Consider the following 17443-nt stretch of genomic DNA (forward strand, 5'->3'; position numbering starts at 1 on the left):
CAAGAGGATTACAAGGTGTCACAATCAGTGTGATTTCATATCGTTAAGTAATACCAGACGAATTGCTCTCAGTGTTTTACCGATTCTATCAATCATCATTGATAATAATAATAGTTTGGTGAAAAGAGTTCGTAGAAGTCGACGCCAGGTTTTTGTCTGATACTAAAATTTATTGCTCCCCTTAATGGTTCAAATGAGAACATAAAAAGGTGTTACTTCTGATACGGATTAAGTTCGAAGCTTTACCGATTCTACTGTTGACATTTGTATTAATATTAATAATAAAATTATTAATATCTTAGTATAAAATATAACTGGTTAAATTCGCTCATTAAAATTTAAGTGTTTGTTCAAGGGAGACAACACGCAATTCTGATTCTACATAATGATTTCCACCACGGGCACAAGGCCTGAGATTGTCGGGGATCGGACTACTCGATTACATAGACCCCAGGCGGCGAGCTGGCAGAAACGTTAGCACGCCGGGCGAAATGCGTAGCCGTATTTCGTCTGCCGTTACGTTCTGAGTTCAAATCCCGCCGAGGTCGACTTTGCCTTTCATCCTTTCGGGGTCGATAAATTAAGTACCAGTTACGCACTGGGGTCGATGTAATCGACTCAATCCGTTAGTCTGTCCTTGTTTGTCCACTCTATGTTCAGCCCCTTGTGGGTAATAAAGAAACATATTACATAGACTCCAGTACCTAACTGGTACCTATTATATTGAACCTGAAACGATGAAAGGCAAAGTCAACCTCAGCAGAGATGAGGAATTATATACATTATTTACGTAATTCCTCATCTCTTAAATAGAGAAAAAATCAATTATGATCGAATAAGGCAGAGCAGACAATATCAAAATTTTAATCAATTAACTAATATCTATTAGCACATAATGCGGTATGGAAGCATAACCAGATTTGTTGTGACCGTAATCCAAATGTAACTTGCTAGAGCAAAGAAATATTAGAGAGAGATAATTTGTACTTTGGAGGCTAAGAAAGTTGCGGAAAGATTGCTGGTGAATGGGTTAATACACAGTGACACTTGCTGCAGCCATGCCTGCCTACCCCGAACCCAGACGTTATCTTAACAACTTACATGACTGAATCAGTTATAGAAACACATTATATTCACGCACGCACGCACACAGACACTCACAAGAGTGAAGGGGAGAGATGTATATATATATATTATATATATATATTATATATATATATTATTATATATATATATATATATATATATAATATATATATAATATATTATATATTTATTTTTATTCTTTTATTCTTTTAACTTGTTCAGTCATTTGACTGCGGCCATGCTCAAGCACCGCCTTTGTAAGCCTAGTACTTTTCTATCGGCATCTTTTGCCGAACCGCTAAGTTACGGGAACGTAAACACACCAGCATTGGTTGTCAAACAATTTTGGGGGGGACAAACATACACACACACACACGCATACATACATTCATACATACATACATCATACATCATACATACATACATACATACATACATACATACATACATACATACATACATACATATAACAATATATAACAATAGGGTAATAAGAATTATAGGAATTATTATTACCAGTGGCCTAGCACAAAACGAATTAGTAATTAGACTATATATTATTCACGTAGAAATATCGTGTACATTAAGACACATCAAGAGGTTTCTACTGCTCTTTCTAGCACAAGGCTTTCCTATTGGAACCTCTTGATGGGTCTTAATGTACACGATATTTCTATGTGTATACACATATAAATATATATATATATATATATATATATATATATATATATTATATATATATATATATATATATATATATATATCTATATATATATATATATATATATATATATATATATATACAAAGTTAATCCAAACTGAAACTCAAAGAGAAAACACGACAACGCGAGGACGTGAAACAAGTATGGTGTTATTGGACGCTCAGGAAAGAAGGAATATATATATATATATATATATATATGTAGGTCCCGGGTTGATTCGGGGTTAACCACAGTAAATAAGGTACTCAATACATAGGGCTTCCTGAAGATTTCTCTTGAATGAAACAGTTCTAGTCCTGTAGAAGCTCCTTCTATATAATAAATATATATATATATATATAAACATATACGATGGGCTTCTTTCAGCTTCCGTCTACCAAATCCACTCATAAGGCTTTGGTCGGCCCGAGGCTGTAGTAGAAAACCCTTGCCCAAGGTGCCACGCAGTGGGACTGAACTCGGAACCATGTGATTGGTAAGCAAGCTACTTATCACGCATTAACTCCATATAAGACAAGGTACAAATAAAGGAAAAATACATAATAACCATTATTCATACTTGTCTTGTATATCACTCTGAGCAAAACCAGGTAGGTAGGTACATATATGGGAATACACGTGTACGTGTCGATCGATTACTTGCAATCAGTGAAGCAATTGTTTGAAGTGTTACTTTTGAGTTTCAAAGATAATTAACAGTTTCATTGGATAATGAAAAGAATTGAATATGACTACTTCTAAGTATGAGACACATTTGAGAAAATAGAAATAAGCAATTTTTCTGTAAAGAATTTATGATTAATCTTTCATTGAGTACTTCAAAATTGTCATAATTTAAAAGGGAGCAAAATGCAATACTTCTTACTACCCCAATCAAAGAAATGATTCGTAGATGTAAGGGAGACAACTGATTAAAAATTCTCAATAGCTTCACATTTTAAATAGTTTACTTTTTGTACAAGTGACAATCGCTTCTGACAAACTTTCAGTAACTGATGTCAAGTCGTTTATTTATTTTTTGTTAATGGTATTTAGAGAAAATATACCTGTCTCATTCCTCATTTTAATACCCAGCAAAAAATATTGATTAGTCTCCAATATAGAGATTGAATGATAGGTTTAAGGCGGTGAGCTGGCAGAATCGTTAGCACGCCGGGCGAAATGCGTAGCCGTATTTCGTCTGCCGTTACGTTCTGAGTTCAAATTCCGCCGAGGTCGACTTTGCCTTTCATCCTTTCGGGGTCGATAAATTAAGTACCAGTTACGCACTGGGGGTCGATGTAATCGACTTAATCCGTTTGTCTGTCCTTGTTTGTCCCCTCTGTGTTTAGCCCCTTGTGGGTAGTACAAAAATAGATAGGTTTACATCGGCTTGTTTGTATGTATGTACGTATAAACCGATTGTTCGTGCAGTACTCGGAGTTAACTTTAAAGTGAACCACAAGTGTCTTTTTGCTCATATGTTCAGTCGTTCCTCAAGAGAAAACGACAAAGAGAGCAATTGATTTCCTTTAACTTTAATTACAAATAGCTTTGACATGAAAACGGCAATTTGGTAAAACATGTTGAACGAAAATCTCTTCACCGGTTTTCGTTTCCAGTTCGAATAATGCCGACGTGTAATTTACCTTTCAGTCCTTAATGATTTGAAATCGTTGTAATTAATTATTTTATTCATTTTTTGTTCAAGATGCTTAATTTCGCATGTCATCTAACAACTCTTCCATTCAAAAGGACACCGTTATTTTTAGGTAGCGTCAGAAAAGCATATCTCTCTGCGTTGCAGACATAAACCTTCAAGTCGATTCAAGTGATAAAATCATCGGGGCTTCGAAGAAAACAAAGTTTTTGAAGATATTTCTGACTGATTACATCAGAACATTGTAAAAGTTAGTGTTCATATCTAACAAACATATTTGATATGAGATCTAAATCATCTACATGCTCGAATCAAGTGGTCCTAGTTCATTTTGGATATTACTCTGACATTATTATGGCATCTTTCAAAGAATCTTTGGTGTTATGGGCGTGTTCATTGACCTCTCTCTCAACAACGCTCCACATGTAATAGTCCAATGGATTGAGACCTGGGGAATTAGGAGGCCAAATGTTAGGGGTTATATGATCATGAAAATTTTCCGCCATCCATTCTTATGTTACTAGAGCCCATGTGTGATAGTGCAGAGTCTTACTGAAACACATACGACCTTCCATTGCATACACTGTCTATCCAGGGCTTAGCAATAATTTCCAGGACATCAATGTAGGCGGCAAAGTTAACTCTAAGGCCTTGTGGAAAGAAGTAAGGAGGCATCACATATCCTTCATTCCTGACCACCCTTAAAACCATGACAGTTGCAGGAAGTTTTGTATACATAACACTTGAAACTTCGGAAGGGTCTGCATATAACCGTCTGTCATTTCTTCTGTTAACTTTTTGATCTTGGGTGAAGTTTTTCTCGTTTGAGAAAAACCAAATTAAATCTTCTTCTGCTAGATTTTTCAGTTTGTTTAAGAGCCTTTTAGATCTGATGTAGTGATTTTCTTTTGCTTTTTCTGACAAATGACCTTTCCTCATCATATAAGACTTATATCTAATGTCTTCATGGACAACATTTCTGACTGTTCTTTCTGACACATTGAGATCTTTTTGTAATTGATCTCATGGACCTTCTGGGATTGTAATCAATGGTCTGTTGAACTTGTGGATAAATGCAGGTGTTCGGATGATTTCAGAGCATTTAGAATGCTTTTTATGCTTTGAGACTGGTGATACATTTCCATCGTTAGACTCTAGCTCTTTACAAACTTTGTAGACGAAAGATCTGGTGACTTTTAAAACTGGAGTTATTTCTAAATCGCTATGCTCAGCCTTTATAATCACAGGTTCGAAATTTCCCGAAGACACCTGATGAAGGCTGGAAGGTGTATCAGCCGAAACTTGTGCTAACAACAAAGAAGATGAGGACACATATGCGTCAATTGTAATTAATGTAAATAATATATATATACATATGTTCATATATATAAGCACATATATTTATGTATGTATGTATGTATGTATGTATGTATGTATGTATGTATGTATGTATGTATTTCTGTCTGTCTGTCTGTCTGTATGTATGTCTGTCTGTATGTATGCATGTGTGTAGGTATGTATGTATGTATTTCTGTCTGACTGTCTGTATGTATGTATGCATGTGTATAGGTATGTATGCATATATTTATGTATATGTATATATGCATGTATATTAAAATACATGCTACATACATTCTAGCATTCCCACCTATCTACTTACCTACCTACATACATATATGTTTGCATGCGTACATTCACACAGACACACACACACATACATACTCACAAACAAACGTACATACATACATGTATACATACATACATGCATTCATGTATATGTACATACATACACATGTTTATACATGCACTAAACAACGAGAGTACAAATTTCAATACTTTGAAATTCGTATTTGCTCTGGCTTTATCCTATAAATTTATCCTTCTAAGCATTAGGCTGAAAATTGTATGGTATTTACTGGGCTTACAAACCTGGTATTATAATTTAATTTTATTCATCACAGAAGTCTTAACGTTTGTATTATATTGCTATCGTGGATTTACAGTGTTAATACATAGCTGGTGGGTTGAATCGTTATTCTGAATTATTAGTAAGTATATTTAACCAAAATGACATCATAATCTTTAATAAACAAAGCACATTTAAGCACTCTGAGCAGAGAAAACACGCAAAATAATTTTCTAAAATTTATTTTTAAAGCTTATTTAAATAATATATTGCAACATTTTCAAAAAATTTGCAGTCTTTATTTTATATTATATGATTAACTTTGAAAATAGGGGAATAGAATTTAGTTTTGCAATCCAGTGATTTGCAATTGTACTTAGTGAATAAATTTTTAAAGAATTACTTTAATAACATGTTTTTCAGTTTGCCCACTTTCGGAAAACGTAGGAACAAGATGATTGAACAAAAGGGAGTTGTATGTGTACGCGCGCGTGTATGAATCAAACCTTAGGATGTAAGGTAGATAACTCTGTCGTCAAAATGTTTTTGTTCAATACTGACAGACGCAAACGTACACAAAAAAAACGCGCGCGCGCGCACACACACGAGCACGCGTAGACACACAACACACACACAACATACACACAACACACACATACATACATACATACATACATACATACATACATACATACATACATACATACATACATACATACATACATACATACATACATACATACATACATACATACATACATATATATATATATTGTAGATCTGTATAGGAAACATGATAAATTCAACAAGCTAAGCTACAAAGGCTGAAAGAACCGGAGCAGGACTGCTGCCAGCATGTCCAGTCAAAAGCAACATGAAATAGAAGGCGAAATACTGTAAACTGTACTACAGAAAATGTCAAAACGAAATTCCCCAGGCCCAGACCTCATAACAGGTCACTGGCTGAAGTATTTCAGGTTTTATCGGCGAGCCAGATTATCATACGGTTGTATGGAGGAAGTATCAAGGGCACACAAGAACTACCTCTATGATTATCAACTGCAACTACTCTACTCATCCCCAAGAATAGTCAAACCACCCTCACAAAATTTACTGCCCAATAGCCTGTCAGAACGTCATATACATATACACTAGGTGCTTCAATCTGTTCTTACAGGATCATTACTCCACAGACAATATTATAAAGCCTGAGCAAGCTCGAGGAAAGAAGAAGGTTTGAGGCTGTATAGAGCTGATACTAATTAATAAAATGATCCAAGAAAAAAACAATAAAAATCGCAGGATCTTAACTGAAGTGTGGTTAAACCACTAGAAGCTTTTGATATATCACTTGAGTGGATTATCAAGGGTTCACAATTAGTCAGAGTCCTGCGTCCACTAATAACTACTATTGAGCGCGTGACCAAAACTTGGTATACCACTTTGCTCCTTAGGAATGGTAAAGAGCAAATTGAGTCTGATGACACTACCAAAAAGATCAATGCTGGCCTTCATCTTCTCATGAAACCTACTACCATACCTTCTCACAAAACAGTGGCAAGACAAATGGACACAGAAGTATCCTTCGTCTTTTCTTTGTCGACGACCACATTAAAAAACAATTGGATCTCTTTATGCAACTTTCAGCCGATAGTGGAGTGAAATTTGGTGAGTCCAAATGTGCATTTTTAACGATAAAACGTGGAAAAGTTGTGTCCTCCTCTGATAACCTAAATGTGAATGGCTTATAGATACAACATCTACAGTCAAGTGATAATTATAAGTTACCTTGGACATAAATAAGAAGAGGACCATGATTGAATGCTTCAAGAAAGCTTAGAAGAAGCATATCGCTTCTTTATTTACTCCTCCTCCCTTTTTAGCATTTTGTTTTTCAACTTAATATTTTTTGGCGTCTATTTATAGGAACTCTGTGTTCTTCAATTTTCCTTCCACTTGTTAGCGTGGGTCTGGTACTTGGAATGTGTCATACAGCCATTCCATGGGTTCTTCCAATGTCTGGTTCATTTTCTGTGGATCTCTTTTTAATTGGTTTCTGTGTCTTTTTCCAATACCTTTCAGCTTTTAATTCCGTGCATCATTTCCCCTATGTACTTTATGGTTTTTCCTTCTTCCCTGTATTGTTTTCCGTTTTTATACGACCTCATGTACACCTTATCACAAATTTTGAAAAAAAGTTTAGATTGTCTTTCCTGGTACTTTTTCTTTCCTTGCCAGATAACAGTTTATCAGAAACTGATTTACCTTCCTCGCGAGCATCAGTTCAGCTGGTGAGCTTCCTGCTGGTGTATTGAGATTCGGTGTCACCCTGTATACCCTTAGGAATCGCTGCAGAGGGATTTCGTCTGTGGCTTCCTTGTTTTCTCAAAGTTCTTTTAAAAGTGTCCACAAAACGTTGAGCCTGTCGATTTGATCTGGAATGGTAAGGCGCTATCGGTTTATGTTCTACCGTGAACATTTCGCAGAATTTTCTATATTCACTAATTGTGTTCCATTATCAGATACAATTACGTCTGGGATGCCAAATCTTGCAAATAATTCGTGCAAAAAAGTTATTACTATTGATGCAGTTGGTCTTTTGCACTTAACAATATCCGTAAAACTTGTCAACTACTACTAAGTAGTAATAACCATTTAACGGACCCGCAAAGTCGATATGTAGTCTTGTCAATGGACTTTTTACTTCTGGCCAAGTCCCACATTTTTAGTTAATTTTTTCGCTACGTTTTCAACTTATCTGTTTATGTTCGGCCGATATACATAGCTGCACATATGCCCTTTCATCTTTGCAATCCCCGGATGTCAACATTCTTTTTTGTGGAGTCACAGGTATCACTACTCTTTGGCCATATATCGGTATACCACCGCATGTTGAATATGTGTTTACATCTCGTTGTTTTTTCTTACCGAACCTTGTTTTGCTTTCTTTCGCCGACCACTTAAAAAAAAAAATTAACTTGTCTTTTGACGCGTGTCGCTTTATTTCCTCCAGCGTTATTGGTAACTCTCGTACAATGTTCCACATTATGTTCAATTTCCCTTTCGGCTATTAGGGTTGCTGTTTCTGTGTCCTCGAATGGTTCGCCAATTCTGGGTATTATCCTGGGTAAAGATTCCATTGCGTAATCGTCGTTTAGTAGTATGGTGCACCATCGCTGCAACCTATTTGCAGTATGCATTGGGATTCCTTTCTTGGATTCATAAATCATTAGCAACGGGCAATGGCCTGTTTGTAGTCAAAAGAGTCTACCATGTATAAACCTATAAAACTTATTTTATGCCAGATATAATTGCCAATACCTCTTTCAATTTGGCCATAATACTTTTTCGCCCGCAGTAGCTTCCTTTAGGCATGAGCTATGGCTTTTTGTCTGCCATCTTCACATTTGTGTAGGAGTACGGCACCTACCCTGTACTCACTAGCATCTGCCGCCAGTACCGTTTCCAACTTCGGATCGAAGTAAATTAACATTCTTTTTAGTTCGTCAAATGCCTTCTGGCATTTTTCTGACCAAAACCATTTGGCATCCTTCTTTAACAGTTCGTTTAGTGGAGTCATTGTGTTGTATATGTTCGGGATATAGACTTGATAGTAGTTTACCAAGCTTATGAATGCTTCGTTGGAGGAGGCATATTCCGTATTGCCATCGTTTTTGATGGGTCTGACCTTCGTCCCCTTTTGTCAACTACTTGATCCAAATATTTGATTTTTTTCATCAAAAATTCACACTTTTCTTCTATTTATCAAATCCCGTATTCATTTATTTTTCCGAATGCTTTTTTTAATATGTTCTAAGTGTTACTGCACTGACTCGCTCTTTATCAAACTATCACCGAGATGTGCGATAGCGAAGTCGCAATCATTTAACATTCCGTCCATCACTTGTTGGAAAGTGGCAGGTGCCACTTTTGCTCCAAAAAGAAGGTGCTTGAATTCGTACAATCCACGGTGTGTGTTGATTGTTAAAAGGTGTGCGCAATCTTCCTCTATCTGTATCTGCAAGATAAACCTCCGAGAGGTCTAACTTCGAGAAAATTTTTCCTCCATTTAGTTTTGAGAAATACTTCTTCTGGGCTTCGACTAAACAGTCATTTAATCCAGTTGAAAAGCCAGTACACACTCTTAGTTCATTTATTCTTTACATAAACTGTGGGATCGATCCTCGCTTCTGTTTTAATGCAACAGCCTAATCCTTCCAAAAACACATTTAGAAACAATATTTTAATTTTTTGTCGCAGTTGTTCGACTCTTAACCGTGCCGACTACACTTTCACAGAGAAAACTAATGGGGTGTCACACATTTTAAAAAACTCCATGCCAAATAGATTTAGTGATTTTTTTCAACACATAAATGATTGTCCTTTATATATATATATATTATATATATATATAATATATATATATATATATATATATATATATATATATATATATATATATATATATATATATATATGATTGTCCTTTATATATATATATATTTCACCATAGGTGAATTAAAAATTTTTATTATTATTATTATTATTATTGAGTGAGAGAGCAGTTCATGCCATCAAAGTGACACTGGGGTAAAATATACGAAGCCCAATATACCCATCATGACTACCCGTCTGATAAAGGTACACCAGGCACATGCATCACAACCATATGTGCGCGACATGGTGATCTCATATCAAGATAAACAGCACATGACCTTGCAGGTGGGGCCCAGTTAGAATTTTCTTCAGGTTGAGTAGCCCATCCCGCTCAAACGGTCCCTGAATAAGGGTTGTTTAAGGATGTTGAAAGAACCACCCATGTTTCCAGAGGTGAACTATTCAAACCCCAAAGAATCCCTCTCAACACATGGCTATGATGCTCCCCCACTACTTCTGCTCATGATCAGAGATGCACATATCGTCAGCCACTAAGGGACATGCTCAACTGGTTAAGGTCAAACAACTGACAAGCAAATCTGTGGTATTGAGCAGAATATTTGCTGTAGCCCATCTTTATTATGATTATTATTATGATTATTATTATTATTATTATTATTATTATTATTATTATTATTATTATTATTATTATTATTATTATTATTGAGTGAGAGAACAGTGCATGCCATCAAAGTGATCGGGTAAAATATACAAAGCCCAGTATACCCATCGTAACTACCTCTCTGATAAGGTCACACCAGGCACATGCATCAGAACCATATGTGCGTGACATGGCGATCTCATATCAAGATGAACCGCGCATGACCTTGCAGGTGAGGCCCAATTAGAATTGTCTTCAGGTCGAGTAGCTCATCCCACTCAAAACGTCCCTGAATACGGATTGTTTAAGGGTGTTGAACGAAACACCCATGTTTTCGAAGGTGAATTATCTAAAGCCCAAATAATCCCTCTCAACACAAGGCTATGATGCTCCCCACTACTTCTGTTCGTGATCAGATATGCATGTATCGTCAGCCACTATGGGACATGCTGAACTGGTTAACGTTAAGCAACTGACAAGCAAGTACATGATAACACCTCCAATCAGTTAAAATAAGATGCCATTGTCATCTGCTGGTATTGATACATTAATTAGAAAGCGTTTTTTTCTTCATGATCTCTGACAACTATATCTGGCCTATTGGCCTTAATTTCTCTATCTGTGTGTATTGGCATATCCCAGAGTATGGTTGCTTTCTCATTTTCTGTGACCTTTTCTGGTGTGTGCCTATGCCATCTTTTTTCTCTTGTTATTTCATAGTGTTGGCATAACTTCCAGTGTATGTAGGTCCCGACTCTGCCGTATCCTGTAAATATATTCCTTCGTAGCCAGGACTGGGCAGCCAGAGATACTATGATTTATTGTTTCTTGTCCATCTCCACATATTCTGCAGATGTTATGTTTCTTTTCATTATATGTTTTTGGTAATTTCTGGTGGGGAGGCTTTGGCCTTGTACTGCAATTAAAAATCCCTCAGTCTTGCTTTGAGTTCTGGGCTTCTCAACCATTGCTGGGATTTTTCTCTATTTCTTTTGCATTTAGTTTAGTCCAGTATTTGCCATGAAGGGGCTTTTCTTGCCATCGTTTTATCATGGTCCATTGCTGTTCTAGTTTTAGTTTGGATTTCATTTGTTTTATAGCTTTTGTTGTTGTTTCTTCTTCTTCTTCTTCTTCTTCTTCTTCTTATTATTATTATTATTATTATTATTATTATTATTATTATTATTATTATTATTATTATTATTATTATTATTATTATTATCAGGCAGTGCTGGTATTAAGGTATGTCATACTCGATTAATGCATCGACAGCCATCATACACAGGCACAGACGCACACACACACACACGCACACACACGCATACACACGTGGAAGCAACAGTAATTATTATTATAGTACTAATAGTACAATCGTTATAAACATGAATAAAGCTGGTGAGAACCTATTAATAATAAGATGAAAGAATGTAATTGTAGAAACAAAACTGCATGTCCTCTCGGACATGGAGATGTATGCTCGGGGCTCGAGCAAAAGAATTCGAAGACTCACAGAATAGAATATATAATACAACAACTAGTCAGCAATAAAAACTGTGCACACGACCGATGCAAACACCAGATTATGCAACCTTTGCCTTGAAGAGACTGTGTATCTCAATTTACAAAGATCAATCGATAAACAGGCACTCCGAGATCGTTATGATGTGTACGCACAAACTTGGAAAGCCTTTCAAAGAATACGCTAAATTCATTTAATATAGAACGTTTGATAAATTTATTAATAGAAATGAATATTTCATTCATGCAACTATCTATAAATAGGTAGGTATATGTCTACCTCTGTATTTATGTAGGCGTATACTGATGTTAATATATTCATTTAATAACAGTTGTCTACCTATATTCATTTATCCTTTATCTATGTGGTTATTTTTAATTTGTTAACTCTTGATTTTATCATTCTTAGTATAGGTTACGATCTATTTTATTAGTAATGTATTTATGTGTAAGTGTATATGCGTGTGAGTAAATATACAGGTGAATGCAATACGGTGCGTATATGTGTGGGCGTATGTGTGTGTGTAAGGATTTGTATATATATGTCTCTCTCTCTCTCTCTCCCTTTCACCCTCTTTCTCTCTCTCTCTCTCTCTCGATATACATACACATATACTTATATTAATATTTTTATTACTATTATTATTAATGTATATCCATGTGTGCGTGAATATATATATATATATATATATACACACACATACATACATACATACATACATACATGTGTGTATGTATGTGTATGTGCGTGTGTGTATGTGTGTGACTATAGTAGAATAATAAAAAGAAAGTTCTTGGTACAGTATTATATATTTGGTAAAATGAGTAGAGACAGTTTTGGTGGGCGGGGGTAAAGTTAACTCACTGTAAACATTATCATTGAAATAAAAATTATCCCCTCTCCACAAAGCCATCTCTACTCATTTTGTTTCAAATATAGGATTTCGCTTAGGCATAGCTGTACTACTAACCTGGTGTTAGAACTCTGTATACGAACACTTCAGAACGAAACGTCAGTCGAATACTGAGCAGCAACAAGAAATTAGAATGACAAAGGAAGAATAAATTATGACACGAATCTCATTAGCTTACAGCAGCTCCTGTAATAAGACTCAATGTACTCATAGTTGAATGGCGGTTTATCACGATATGGCTTCTTCGAAGCTTCTGAATTTCATGACATAATTAAGTTTAATTTTTACTTATACAACATATGTAAACAAGACGCAGGAGTGGCTGTGTGGTAAGTAGCTTGCTAAACAACCACATGGTTCCGGGTTCAGTCCCACTCGTGACATCTTGGGCAAGTGTATTCTGCTATAGCCCGGGCCGACCAATGCCTTGTGAATGGATTTGGTAGACGGAAACTGAAAGAAGCCTGTCGTATATATGTATATATATATATATATATGTATGTGTGTGTTTGTGTGTCTGTGTTTGTCCCCCTCGCATTGCTTGACAACCGATGCTGGTGTGTTTACGTCCCCGTCACTTAGCGGTTCGGCAAAAGAGACCGATAGAATAAGTACTGGGCTTACAAAGAATAAGTCCCGGGGTCGATTTGATCGACTAAAGGCGGTGCTCCAGCATGGCCGCAGTCAAATGACTGAAACAAGTAAAAGAGTAAAAGAGAGTAAGCACACACAACACACACAAACGTGTGTGTGTTTGTGTCTATACGTGTGAGGATGCGTGCGCAGCGGAGATAATGAACTTAATCACGTTCTACTATTTCTCTCTCGCAGTGGCTATCTTTCTTTTTGTTTCGGTCAGGCATGAAGAATGTTTTAAACAGGCTGCTCTTGGGTAGGCCCCACTTCATATATGAAACGAAAAATAGCTTGCATAATATATATATATATCAAACAAGTAGTACTTACTTTTTAAGATTTGATACATATTCTATGATTTCTCTTTTAAGGAATCGTTAATTTACGGGACGTAAACAAACCAAAACCAGTTGTCAAGGGTGGCGGAGGACAAACACAAATATAAGGATGCAAACACATACATATGCACATACGTACATACGTATATAGGTACCTACGTACATATATATATATATACATACATTTATACAAGTATATACATACATATATATATATATATATATATATATATATATATATATATGCATCTCTATATACATATATATAGAGAGATGCATATATATATATATATATATATATATATACATATATATATATAATATATATATATATATATATATATATATATATATATATATATATATATATATATATATATATATATATATATATATATATATATACATACATATACACACATATTACTCATTTACATGTTTCAGTCATTTGACTGTGACAATGCTGGAGCACCGCCTTTAGTCGAGCAAATGAGCAAATCGACCCCAGGACTTATTCTTTGTAAGCCTAGAACTTATTGTATCGATCTCTTTTGCCGAACCGCTACGTTACGGGGATGTAAGCACACCAGCATCGGTTGTCAAGCGATGTTGGGGGGACAAACACAGACATACAAACATATACACGCAGATACATATATAGAGAGAGATGCATATATACGACGGGCTTCTTTCAGTTTCCGTCTGCCAAATCCACTCACAAGGCTTTGGTCGACCCGAGGCTATAGTAGAAAACACTTGCGCAAGATGGCACGTAGAGGGACTGAACCTGGAACCGTGTGGTTGCTAAGCAAGCTACTTACCACACAGCCACTCCTATACATATATCATACACGTTTACATACATACATACATACATACATACATACATACATACATACATACATACATACATACATACATACATACATATATATAGTGGGCGTCAGTTGGTTGACATCTCTTTCAAGAACTCTTCTAACGTATTTCTTTTTATCTTACTTTTCGGATACATAATATCGGACAATACTCTGATTCAATAAATGAAAATACTCGCTCGTTGCCTCAAGAGTGCAGCATAGTGATACAGAGAAAGTTCGCTTCCTGGAAGTTGCCTGATCCTTCGTTGTCAAAGTTTAAAAGGAGCTAGAAGCTGCTGATGGGTATCCAACACCAACAACAACGAAATGCAAAACGCATCCACTGGGTCATAGTACCATTAGGACACGTGACTTTATACAAAACGTCCAAGAAGTAATCGGCAAACATCTCGAAATGCCAATCAGCGCCATTGCAAAGGACCTCAAGGTTTCAGAATACGCCATCACAAGTGCTGCGCATGAGGACATCCGATAGAAATCCTATGGGATACGCAGGGCTCATTTTATGCTGGATGTGATGAGAATCCATGCAAAGCGCTTGCTAAAATAGTTAAAACACCAAGAGGCTGGAATGCTTTGGTTTTTCTCGGATAAGAAAAACTTCGATGAGGACCAAAAGTTAAACCAAAGGAAAGAGAAATGGTTATGCAGATACCCGAATGACATTCCAACGGTCATGCATACCAAGTTCTCAGCTATTGTGATGGTTCAGGTAGTCGTAAGCAACGGGGGAGATGTCCTGCCTCCTCAATTCTTTCACAGGGTTTAAGAGTCAATGCCGCTGTCCACACAGAGGTGTTGGAGAAAGTTGTGAGGCCTCCTGAATAGACAGAGTCTTCTAACAAAACTCCGCGCAGTCTTATGAGGCCAGGATAACCTAAATGTGAATGTGAACCAATCTCCATGATCATGTTCTCCTAGACATATGCCTCCCTAGCTAACCAGACCTCAATCCGCTAGACTATTATGTATGGGTCGCAGTCAAGAGAGAGGTCAATTAAGATCCTATAGCACCATACAATCTCTTAAGTCCTCCATAACCAGAATTATGCCCAGAATTAATAAAGATCCTCTGATTAGGGCATGTCAAGGCTTTCGACCCCGTATTGAATCAGCCATTGACGAGAATAGTGCATTCATTGAATAGGTGTGATAAAACTATTCTCAAAATAATTCGAACCCATTTGTTTACAAATACATCTTTTCTTTGATGAGCTATGCGTCTTTGTCTAAATTCGTACAAATGACCTAAAAAAAACCGATGCACCCTGTATATGCAACAGGTACCTTTCAGTTTCCGTCAACCAAATTCACCTACAAGGCCGCCTGAGGGGCCATATCAGAAGATACTTGCCCAAGGTTCCAACGTGGAACCATTGATAGAAAAGCTCACTTCTTATCACACAGCCTTATGCGCGCACTCATACACATGTAAAACCGTTTAAGAATTAAAGAAAGGACAGTAGATAACTTTACATGGTTGGCGTAGGCTAAAGGTGACTTCGATATTGTTTTAGTGTACATATCGGTGTTTTGCTTGACTTTAGCTATTTGTACATGCACAAGATATCAATTCTGAGTTGATATCGATATGAATAAAGGCCCTTGTATACACACATACACTGACACATATATATATGTAAATCCATACCAATATACATACATATATATACGGTGGTGAAGTCTCCTGTTGTGGACGACAGGTTGTTGTTCTGCTATTTCTTGCCGAACAAACTGTACGGTGTATTTCTTTATAGCGATTAAATGCTTGTGCCGTACCCTTAATGCCTCCAAGAAATCGACATAGCTTGTACAGGTGCACTTCTAATGTCAAGGTATCGCAGAGCAAAATGAAATTAAGGAGTTGTATAGCAGCGGGTTCGCCAATCGAAAACACAACCTTTCCAATGCATGTATGTAAAATGCAATATGTATGCATATATGTGTATATCTATTCACACAAATATATTTATATGTGTGGGTAGGCGGGTTTAGTGTCCGGTAACTAGAACTTCTGTAATTTCATCTCAATAGACTGACACAGCAAACCACTGTATCGTCGGCAAATTCATCGTCATACCAAATACAAATCGGTAAATTTATCATCTTGTTTTTTTTTTATCACCTCAATAAATATATTTTTCATTAACAATGAAAAAGAAATATTTTCCTGCCTTCATTCACATATAACATAGTCGAGAGCCATTTACATGAGCTTGAATTTTCTTCTTTCTCGTTATAACTGTCGAAAACATAAATCTGATTGTTCTACTGTTACAAGTCTACATACGTACCAAAAAGAAGAAATTATTAAATGGTGAAACATTATGTCCTTCTCTTCATTTCCAAATAGTCATAAAAATTTCACCTTCTATGTGTATAAAAAACTAAGAAAATTAGAATTGTACTGGTTTACTATAAAACATCAATGTACTTGTAATTCATATGTATTTAATTCAACCTAATGAAGCAATAACGACAATAAAAGTCACACAAAAAAGAACATAGTTTCTAACTAACAATCCAAGAAAGAAAAATCGAAGACAAAATCTTTAGATTTACTTAATACATACACAAAAACAAAGTTACCTTGTTTTGAATATATGCAGTAAAAAGTTAACAGCGTTCTAAATTGATGGAAGAAGCAAACATTCAAGAAAGGCAAAATATAAGCAATGCCTCTTCAATAATCTAGTATTTCGTGATTTTCGTTATACATTTACGACTTGTTCAATTCTTGTTGCACTATTTTATACCTTTTCGTTACA

This window comes from Octopus sinensis, linkage group LG23 (genome assembly GCF_006345805.1).
Source record: "Octopus sinensis linkage group LG23, ASM634580v1, whole genome shotgun sequence".
NCBI classification, from domain to species: Eukaryota; Metazoa; Mollusca; class Cephalopoda; order Octopoda; family Octopodidae; genus Octopus; species Octopus sinensis.